The 12,011-nt window shown below is 39.2% G+C and overlaps 2 pseudogenes; both read right to left on the bottom strand.

The window, feature by feature from the left end:
* Positions 1 to 78: 78 nt before the first annotated feature.
* On the bottom strand, positions 79 to 1,845 carry LOC117630578 (annotated as a pseudogene).
* A 4,662-nt stretch (positions 1,846 to 6,507) lies between these two features.
* On the bottom strand, positions 6,508 to 7,861 carry LOC117630577 (annotated as a pseudogene).
* Positions 7,862 to 12,011: the final 4,150 nt, after the last annotated feature.

Here is a 12,011-nt window from a genome sequence, read left to right as displayed (position 1 = left end):
AAGGAAAAGGTTTGTTCTATAACATTCATTTTCCTAAGTACAACTCCCTTGCAATGAACACTTTAGCACATTGCAGGATCAGATTTCGTCCAGACCTATGACCAAATTAACCGTGACAGCATCTTCAACACCGCTTATTAGAATCCTGTTGAAGAACAAATTATTTTTAGGAAGTTCACCCATCAAACAGGACCTCAGTGGCCTCGTGACACTTGTTTCGATGATCCCGTAAGCCTTCCAGCAAAATGGGGGTTCCAAATTCAACCCCCCATCTCCCTGAGCAGCGCTGCTGGGTGCAGTTGAACCTGAGAAAGTGTGATGTTTGTACATGGAACTGAGTCACTGCAAGCAAGATAAACAGGTGGGTTTTTCACATTGTATGTGCTGTGCATGTGAAACATCATAAATCTTGAGGGCAGCAGTTTGATTGGGGTAGTGGTCTTTGAGGCAATAGTATTGGTTGGTGATAATTGGGTTTTTGACTTTGTCCATTTCTATGTTGTTGAAGGTTATTTTTGGCCACAGCTCCTGATCCACCATGCCATGTTTTGATCCTAAGGCCATTATCAGATTGCTTGATCACTGAGTCTCACTGTGATGTTCTTCACACAGGCTTCAGATTCGTCTCTTCCCAAACTACCAATGCTGCAAACCAAGAAGAGAATAATCATATGAGCCACTAAGTTTTGGTCTTAAATCTTAATTAATCTTTTAATTACTAGAATAGAAGCCTAATTAAATTAAGAGGAACCTTATTCCATGACTTGGACCACAAGTTACATTCGTTATGTCCACATCATGACTACTATCACCTGCATTAGGGGGTTTAGGTACTTAATTATCCCCTGCATAGTTCATTTGTTGAGAACTAATCAGCTTTGCTTACTGGTACTTAATTAATGAAGAATTAATAAGATCTTGTAGAATTATTTACCAGCTGAAATTCTTGAATGGTGTATTTCCACATTGTTGGAATCCTCTATGTGAATTCCATCGGTGTTCGGGCTATCACCCAGTGAGTTTATGCTGATGAACTCTAATCGGACATTTTGACAATCATCAAAGCAGACATGGAACTTGGGGCTGCTCTGCACACTGATCCCTTGTACTTTCAAGTTAGAGCTTTTCAAAAATCTTAGGGCCTGCATTATGAAAAAGTACAAAAAGGAACATTACAACAGTTTCTTCATTCAAATGCACGCATGCAATCGCCTTTCATTTACTTCAAAAATCGAATTTCGAATTGTGATTATGCCTTACGTTGGGGGTATGATCACAGCCACTTCCTTTCTGCCGTTTTATTAATTGATACAGGAACAAGATGTCAGCAACAGTCTTATTAAGCATTCATTAATTAACATTAGTAAAGAAAAAGCTAGCTTACTGAAGTACAGGGGAGATTCCACCATTTTTCTCCTCTTCCATCTATAAGCCCATCTCCTTTGCATTGTCATGCCATGGATTCCATAGAAGTCCAGCCAATCTGATTTACTATTTCTTGATGACCATTTATTGGGTCCACTAGGAGCCACAATCCTCCCATCAAGCTTCACATTTCAGACAAGAATTCCATCAGTTTTATATATCTATGCAAAAAAAAATTCTTCTTTTTAATTAGTAACATACATAATGTCACATAATTACCTGAAACAGTAGGTAAGATTTACAAGGCCCCTTGAATAGGATACTTTGTGTAAGGAAGGAATATTTATCAGGAACAAGAAAAACTAAAGAGGATCTTCCGGCCTGGCAAGCGGCATCCCAAGCCTTACTGAATGCTTGTGTGTCATCAGTGACACTGTCCCCTGCGGCACCAAACGCCCCGTACGCTGAAGACCTTGGCATCACAAGCAACCACACCAGGTGGAAGTGAATGTGGTGCTGATTTTGATTTTGATATATGTGATTCCGACTTTGATGAATGTGATGGGGGTGATTTTTGATGAATGTGGGGGTGATTCTGATTTTCTAGGTAGCTTTTGAAAGTTTACATTAGCTGCATGAACTGTATTTTGAATGGCAAGAATTATAAGAACTGACAAGACAATGAAGAGGGGAACAAAGATGAAAGGACCCGCCCCGAATTTTTCCAAAACCCGGGACGAACCCTTTGAAATTCCTGACATCAACCATATGCCGGGCCCACTTACTAAAGACCGAGACTTTCTGCCGAAATTTCGGCAGAGTCTCCCCTATAAATTGGTCATTTCCCAAAATTCCAACCTGCATAAAAACACATTTAATATCCCCAACTGGCAGCATGCACAATATAAATTCATGCAATTTACATAAATGGCCTTCGGCCTTCCAAAAATTCTCAACAAACTACCAAACACACTAACAAAACAATTCATGCCTCGAACAAGGCAACAATAAATTCAAATATAAATTTGTGACTAATATTTAGTCTGCGGCTGCACCTAATGACCTTAGGCTGCCTACGTACCCTCCTTGAGGGATCAAGCCACACGTAGTTCTCCCATAAAACCTAATTCCACACTTAGGCGATACCTCATTTCATTTCTCTGTATTCCACATAATCTCCCCATACGCCGGTACAACCAACGCCACGTATGGGGTCTGTCAACACGCCGGATAACCTACGCCACGTGCGACCATGCCATACTATCACATATCTCCCCATACGCCGGTACAACCAACGCCACGTATGGGGTCTGTCTCAACGCCGGATAACCTACGCCACGTGAGACCTACACGTCATATCACATAACTCCCCATACGCCGGTACAACCAACGCCACGTATGGGGCCTGTCCCAACGCCGGATAACCTACGCCACGCGGGACCTCAACATTATATCACAAATCTCCCCATACGCCGGTACAACCAACGCCACGTATGGGGCCTGTCGAGATGCCGGATAACCTACGCCACGTGCGACCTCAACACAATATCACCATATCTCCCCATACGCCGGTACAACCAACGCCACGTATGGGGCCTGTCTCAACGCCGGATAACCTACGCCACGTGAGACCTGAACATCATATCACATATCTCCCCATACGCCGGTACAACCAACGCCACGTATGGGGTCTGTCCACACGCCGGATAACCTACGCCACGTGGGACCTCAACTTTCACTTGGTGGTACTCATAGTGAATCCCAAATCCGGGGAGGTACTTAAGGTAGTGCGTATAGCACTCCAAACTGACATTCTAGACTCTTTTGTACCCTTGTACAAAAGTATATAATTTTAGTTATATAAACAAATATTCTAATATTGCGTAAACCCCAACAATAGTCTAGCACCAGATAATCCCCCTGGGAAGGTGAGATTACTCCGGGAGACTCACGGTCAACCAAGGGTCAAACTACCCTAACCCTGGTCAAACGGGCCCACGGGGACCACGACCTCCAAACTCCGATCCGAAAGTTCCTATGGGTTCTATAAGGTATAGGACACTTGTCCTACAAGTTTGGTTCAGATCGGACGGTCGGATCGCTCACGATCGCACGATCTAACGGTTAATATAAAATATAAACTTTAAATTATTGAATCGGAACATCCGGGGCTCCGATTCACGATCCGTAAATTCCTACACGATCCTAGAATTACCCAGATTAACATATATTAAATTTGGGACCATCCGACGGTCCCAACCTATCGAACCCGGATAACGCCCGATAGGCGATATCCGTTCGATAGTCAAACGACGTCCGAATTGAGATCCGCGAAATCCTACGCGCTCGTGACGGCACGAGGACCTCAAAACTGCCCAGAGACACGCCACCACCCTGGCCCACGCGCCGTCACACGCGCGGGCAGACCGGGTGTCCAAAGCGATTACGGTCCGTCGAAAAATCTTCGAACCGAGACTCCAAACTCCTACCCTAGGTAAAACACCCCATTTGGAGTCACTTTTGTTCTTGGGCAACCCCCAAAAAGTGGCCGGAAACGGCCGATTACGGCGGCCGAAGTTCGGCCGATTTTCAATTCGAAAATCGAATTGCCTACGCTACGAATCGATCAATTCCTACCCAACCATCAGCTAGAACATGCAGAGGGGATGAATTTCCATACCTTGATCGCCAGAAATGGCGGCCGGAGGAGGGAGATCGGAGCCGGCGAAGTTTCGGCGAAAATCACCATTTTCCGGCGGCTGGAGCGGCGGCCGATCTCGGGGGAGGGCTGGGTCGTGACGCCGAGGCCGAGCCGGTCCTTTTGGCACCGGTCCCGACCGCAGCCGCGGCCGGTGGCCGGAGATACGAGGAGAGAGAAAGAGAGAGGGCCGACGGGAGAGAGAGAGAGATCGCGGGAGAGAGAGAGAGAGAGAGAGAGAGAGAGAGAGAGAGAGAAAAACCAGATTTTTATAAAAAAATCCCATTTCGAAATATTTACGATTGTGCCACTGGGTTTCTTTTGACCATATCTCTCTCGTTACAACTCCGATTCGAGCCCACTACGTGTCTATGAACTCGTCTCAGCACGACCTATCCAAAAATACAAGTCACGGCCCCAAACTCTCTCCGGCTAAAAATATGACTAAAATACCCTTTAATAATTAAATAATTAAATAAAGGTTAAATTTGGGGAAATTTGGGGTCGGGGTGTTACAAAAGATCTGAGAGACTTGTATTAAAAGTTAGAAATACGTACGTATATGTACAATACAACTATTGTACGTTTGCTTCTTAACAAATGTGAGACGTGTATAGAACACAAATATATTATTGAAAAATATATATGTATATATATGTAAAAGCCTATAGCCACTCGTCTATACTATTTATTAAAGACAATTTTTTTTTTTTGGTAAAAGAAAAAGGAGTAAAGCCGACCGGCTATACTATTCTTTTAAAATAAGAAAAAAAATCGAGTATATCCGCACGGCTATACGCTTTACTGGAAAAAAAAAAAAAACAGAGCAGACGCACAGCGCCTAGGTGCCCACGTGTAAAATGGTATAGCCAAGCGGCTATACGTTTTAAAATAAAAATTAAAAAGACTGAGTATAGCCGAATAACTATACCATTTTTTAATATAAAAAAGAGGACCCCCAAGCGATTAAGTGCCACGTTTCAACACAAGTCTATTTTTAAAAAATAAAAATAAAAACACGGAGTATAGCCATTCAGCTATACGATTTTTTTTTAATAAAAAAAAGACTGTCTAGCGATTAGGCGCCATGTGGGAAAAAAAAGAAGGTATAGCCGGCCGGCTGTACTACTTTTTTATTATTATAAAAATCGTAGTATAGCCGCGCGGTTTTAAAAGGTATAAACGCACGGCTATACTATTTTTATAAATAAATAAATAAATTCAAATATAGCCGCTCGGCTATACTATTTATATGTATAAAAAAAAAAATGACCCTCCTTATGATTAGGCCCCATGTGTCAAAATAGTATAGCCGGACGACTATACTTTTTTTAAAAAAGAAAAAGAAAAAACCGAGTGTAGCCTCCGGCAAATAGTATAGCCGGGCGGATATATGTCATAAATATAATATTTTAACGGTATAGCCACCCGGCCATACGCCAAAATAGAATATTTAGAATATTTTTAATTACAGCCGGTCGGCTGTACTCGAAAAATATAATATCTTAAGAGTCTACCCCAAAAAAGAATATTTTAAAGTATAGCCGCCCGGCTATACCCTGTAAATAGAAAACTAAGAAAACACCTCTCCCGTCGGGAGAAGTTTTGAAAATAAATAAATAAATATAAACTTAGTATCTTTAGGTCAATAATTTAAAATACAAAAAATCTTTTCAGTAATTAAATAATATCTTAGCCTTGATTTAATTACTTTCATTAGTAATTATGTCCTAACTATTATTTCTCTAGTGAATAATTAGTATTAAATATTTTAATTAACATCATAAATGATATTACTTAATAAATGGTCTAGTTTTAAAAAAATTTAAATTTAATAAAATTCTTAAATACTAATTATTCACTAAGCAAATAATAATTAAAGTAATCAAAAAAGAGAATTTCGAATTATAGTATTTATAGAGTTTAACCGCAAGGCTGCAATTGTTTACGTTATAGGCTAAGACTTCATGAAAGAATCACAGAATTTACAAGGTAGCTAAGAAAGAAAAGAACAAAAAGGGTAAGGACAAAACCAAAATTCTGTGCTCACAAACAAGTGATGCTAACAGGCATAATTTTGTCATCATAAATAATTAATGTATAATTTATATTTTCACAAAACTAAATAAAGATGTCGTATAATAATATCATCCAATAAGAAATTCTTGGAGATTTGCAATGAGTTCTGAAATGGGCCGGCAAATCAAAGTAATAAGAAGACCAAAGACCACTTTTCTCATTAGAGACACATCTTAAAGTTACCGAGTACATGAACCACTTTCAAAGTTACTGAAAATGGTTGGAAGATAAATCAGTAATGTTACATGAATCACTTTTGATGACCACATCACTAATAAAGGTGGGATATTCTGCCTCTACGCTTCTGTTAGAGATGTGGTCCAAAGGATTTTATTGTAGATACTATTTTTCGAGTCACCCAAATTCTAAAAACATGTTCTATCAACGTCATGTTGCAACATTTTGGGGTAACCCTTCATCAAGCATGGGACTTGTCGAGTGGAAAATGTGTCCTTAGGGCCGAAAGCTTTCCAGCAGAATGGATCCAAATAAGCCCCTCCCTGAGCAGGAACCAAGTCTATGCCCAAAAGGGTGAGATTTTTGCATGGCATTGAGTCGCTGCAAGCAAGATGCATAGGAGGCTTTCGACTGTCATATGTGCCCTTAATGTTTGAGAAGTGAACACTATTTATCATTAGTGCTGAAGTTTGGTTAGGGCATTTTTTGCTGAGGCAGTAAAACTGGTCTATGATAATAGGATTTAGAACTATGTCCATGTGGATGTCCTTGAAGGTTACTTCAGATACACTGCCGGAGCCGCCTTGCCAAGTTTTGATCCGAACGCCGTTGTCTGAATTCTTGATGGTTGAGTCACTCACTGTGATGTTTGTAACACAGGCTTTCGAGTTGCCTTTGCCAAGACTACCTATGCTGCAAAGATAACAAAAGTATATAGGAAAGTTTAAAGAAATAAATATATACCAGTTATCAAACATGTCAAGCTTTTCTATGTGTTTGGCTTAGGTTATTAGTTTTAGGTACATGATAAATTTCCAAATGTAAATATAAAAAACACGATGTTGAGAGTATCCCATGTTCATCGGAGTAAGGTCTCACGAGCCTCTTTATTCATTACTAAGTAACGATTTTGAGTTGAACACTCTAATTATGAGGACCTAGATGATCACTTACAGATGGACTTCTTCCCCCCTGTTCCAATATTGTCACATAAGTAATTTTCATCAATACACAAACACATAATTATCAGAAAAAAGAGACTAAATGAGCAATTACTTAGTACAAATTACCTTGTGAGGCTTGCAGGGGAGGTCCCACCATTTCTCCCCTCTCCCATTTATAAGACCATTTCCTTGCATTAGCATTCCATGGACTCCTTTGAAGAGCAGCCTGTCTTGCTTGTTAGTGTTTGGGGGCCATTGTTTCGGTCCATCCGGAGGCATTAGAGTTCCATCAATCTGATCCCATCCATTAAATTTATATGAAATTATGAGGACACACATATATTTATACATTTAAATAACTTGCAACATGAGATCAGATTAATATAATTAATTACCTGAAACACAAGCCTGGACTTATAAGGCCCTGTGAAATGATGGGTTGTATCATGAAGGAAAATTTGTACGGAACAAGAAACACATCAGATGAAGTACTAATTTGAGCTTGGCAAGCAGCATTCCAAGTGTTCTTGAATGCCTGAGTGTCATCTTTGACACCATTTCCCACAGCACCAAATGACAACACATTGTAAATCTGCATCTTGGAATGATTCTCAGGGAACCCAACAGGGGAATGTGGTGGTGGAGACTTTGATTTTTATAAGATCGACTCTTAGGGTAGCCGGCTGGTGTTGAAGGTATTGGCAATTTTTTGGGTACATAATATGGTGGCCTTGACCGATTTGATTTTCGAGATGCTATGTGCAAATGTTTGTGTTTTGTGGAACCACAGTGTTTATTTTGAAACAGAAAAATGGCAAACACTACAATCACAACAAATAGCAGGGTGAGAAAACGAGAGAGTTTCATCATGCTTAATTATAATTAGCTTATAGATTTAGCTTGATTAAGCTTTATTGGTGCATGAAATATTTGAAGGTATGAGATTGCTCATTTATAGAACAAAAGTTTAGCTCCCTTCACTTTGTAGAAGCCAAGTTCCTGCCTTTGACATTGAATAAAATAAACAGAATCATGGCAGATTTTGGTGTCTGTCATTTGACAATAGAACGTGCTGCATTTGACTAAAACATGATTGAATTCATTGGAGTCTTATATTAGAACAAATTAAACTGTGAACAACAAAGAAAGCTTACCAATTTGTCAGATGCAATTCAACGAAAAGTTAATTCAAAGTCAAACAGAAGCAAAACAGAGAAGACAAAATATAACCCTGAAACAAAAAGACTGTAGAATCTCTGTAGAGGCTCTCGGCAAATGAAAGTAAAGATGGCTCAAGTGAGAATCAACCACTACACTTGTTTCATTTCAATTCAATATAGGAGTAGATAATGACCCGTAAATAACGAGAAACTCTTTGGTATGACCGTTGCACCACCATATGGGATTACTCGTATTATTATACGTGTATCTATTCATAACACCTGAATTATTTTATTTTTCTGCTTTGTTTAAAATTTTTTTTCGGATTGGATTTTAAAAGTCATTTGTCAAACAGCGTCCATTTAGTGATTCAGTCCCAAGATTCATGGCTTATATCTCTCCATTTTCTGCTTCACTTTCTTAAGTTATGGCTTCTCTCTTGGCACAGAATTAGGCATTAGTTTCATTCTCACCTCAACTGTGCCTTTCTTGTATTGTTTGGTATAAGCATTACCAAACAAATCCTAGGTTAACTTTCATAATTCATTATTTGCACTTGCATTTTATGGCATATTCTTTGGCGCGTCCATATATTGTGGGCCGGCCACATCTCACTCCCATCCCAAATTCAACCTTCAAGTTCCAACTTCCATGAGTGTAACAACCTCCTTAATTTCTTCTCGTGTTCTTCAAAAACAAGATTAGGTGCTACATGAAGACAAAGCTCTTCTCTTCTTATTTCCCTAGAGTTTTTTCTTTCTTGGTTTAAACTTCCAAGGAAACAAAATGTTATATACCTATTTTGGTGTACGAAACTATAATCCCTTCTTGCAATATTGAATGTTGAATGAATCTTTAGCAACAATGTCTAAATTAAATTTCATATACGTGGAATGGGAGAGCAACTGAGACGTGCATTTTTTTGCGTTTGGATGATGAAATTTGAATTATAAGGAAGATATCTGTTGGAATTTAGGTGGTGCTGTTATGAGTGTTTGTGATATCATTGTTGGTTTATGTGTGAAGGGATTTAGTGACACTCTGATACCACTTGTTAGATTATTGGGTGAAGGGGTTTAGGAAAATAGGACAATAGTTGAACAAAGTGATTTTATTACATTGGAGGAGAATAGTACATAGCTTGATGTAGGATAATTGGCCTCCTTCTTAGCTTATTGGCTTATTGGCCATCACACTTGATTTAGATTAGTTTGGGCTATTTGGCACTAGCTTGAGCTCTCGTCTTCAAGCTTCTTCCATAGGTTGGGTAGCTTATGCAGCTCCCTCGTGGATTGGGTTGGGTGTTGTAGTGATTAACTCCCACCACCTTTAGTTGATTAGCTAGATAGCTAGCTAGCTAGTTTAGGTTGCTAGCTTACTAGCTTAGATTTGGGTAGCTTGTTTGCTCCCACATAGATTGGGACTTGTATTAGTTGACCCTTACATCGTTTGGGAGTTCTTTTTGTTGACTCCACATCCCATTGTAGGTTGCATGCCTATTTATAGGCATCTTTGCCAACATCACCAAGTCCACCGACTAGGCTTCTTTTTCTAGTCCCTTTTGTGGTGGCTTTTAGAGCACTTTCACCCATTTGTCATGGCAAAGGGTAATGGGAGGCAAGGCTGTTACTATTCACATGAATAGTGGCACCCCTTGTTAAAGGCTTGTTGTGTTTCCATCCATTTTCATGGCAATCTAAAGGCAACCACTATTCACATGAGATATGAGGAGATGAATTTGTATAGAATTTTGGTGTGAGAAGTAAAGAATATGGTTAGTTATTTATAATAAAATAAAATAAAAAAATGATTTTTTTCCCTTCAATTTTTTGTTATTTAAATTGATTGCCGACGACAGCATTACATCAATTGCCCATGCAACAGCACTGGCTGATTCTGCCTGAGGACTTGCCCAAATTGATGGGTCCCACACCTTGCCCAGCCTTGCCTTTGCGCGTTAGAGCCTTCTTGTGGGCTAAACCCTATCCTGCCCAGGCAAAAGTTCTGCTGGAAGTGCCCTTACTAGAAACTTCTATATTGTACAATATTATTTTTGTAGCTATTGTTTAGCCATCATGTTCTACCGCCTTGTTGTTTTCTCAGGCCATAAGTGTGTGGCTTCATCTAGAATATTCTTTACTTTTTTCTTTTTTCTTTTTTTCTTTTTTTTTTTTTTGTGTGTTGCCGACATTTCATCATCTAGTTTGTAGTTGCTTGAGTTTTCTAAAATTGTGTAGTTACATCTACACAAATACGCATTACCTTTTCAACAATATCACATTTTGGCCAGATTATAAGGGAAGGCAATGGATCTCTATAATTTGGGCAGGAATTAATGAACATGGTTTAAAAAACATGTGCACGAGTAATGCTTTGGTTCTTATTCTCTGCATGAATTTTGTTTTGCACAAGCACAACTCACCCACTCTCACAAAAAGCAGAGATAGAAGACATTGATGAAGTAGAAATGCACACAAGTCAGGAGTGAACAACATGTAGCCTCAAGGTAGCAGACAATACACAGTGTTGATGCTCCTTTTGGGAGGATCAACTTAGGTGGAGTGTCGGATCTTCAGCGGGGGAAGGTGTGGACCTTCAGTACGTGGAGATCCTGCAGAAGACAATGAAGAAGAAGCATTCGTTAAGCTTCGGACACCGGTGTGGTGCCTGCCGAAGGCTCTTCGATACTTAAGTCAGCTATAAGTGGTAATTTTGGCAGGGTAGCAGTAAAGGTGATAAGATAGTTACTCTTTTTACTCGGGTACTGTTCGTTATTTATAGAGAAGTGAAAATGGAAGTTTCGCGCAAAGTTTCGATGTGTGACTTTGTGCAAACTGATGCGGAGGTGACACATATCATAGCTCTAGGTTCTTTACTTGAGAGCTTCAGCAGGTGTTTACCGCTTTGGAAGAGGGCCTTCCTTCGATAGGTTAAGAAGGAGATGATGTCACTTGTCTTCTAAGGGCTCATCTGTGTGCTTGTTTAGCGTATTTTCCTTCCTAAGTATCGGTCGTTTGATGCCGAATATGCTTGGTTGATTATGGTATAAACACATAGCAACTCAAATGATTAGCCCCATCTCAAATTCTTCCTTCTGGGATGCACCATGAATTCATGGTTCATATTTTTTTAATTTTTCTAGGGACTGTTCTTCTCTAAATAGTATTTTTCTTTGGTGCCCTCAACAATAATATGAGAAATTATTGTACGGCACCAAAATACGATTATATGATTACATAATATAATTGATTTACGTCTTATAATATGAATAAATGATTAATTGATATTTTAATATACAATATTAGTAAATATTCTTTTCTTTAAATATTTATTTATATGATAATATGTAAATGATTTATCACATGACCATACTCTAGTAATAATTACTCTAATAAAATGTTGATGCATTGTTTTCCTTTCCAACGTTGTTTATTTATTCTGTGTATATATTTATATTTAGTTATTAAAAAGTTTGGAATATAGAACGAGGGGTTTACCTTAGTGGTGAGGTCCCTCCCCCTTCCCCCACTTGGTCACCTGTTCGAATCCCAAGTTAAGTGCCCCTCTCCCCAATGCAATGTATCTAT

This window comes from Prunus dulcis, chromosome 6 (genome assembly GCF_902201215.1).
Source record: "Prunus dulcis chromosome 6, ALMONDv2, whole genome shotgun sequence".
Lineage (NCBI taxonomy): Eukaryota > Viridiplantae > Streptophyta > Magnoliopsida > Rosales > Rosaceae > Prunus > Prunus dulcis.
Note: the sequence above shows the minus strand (reverse complement) of the source record. Positions and strands in the feature narration are given on the sequence as shown.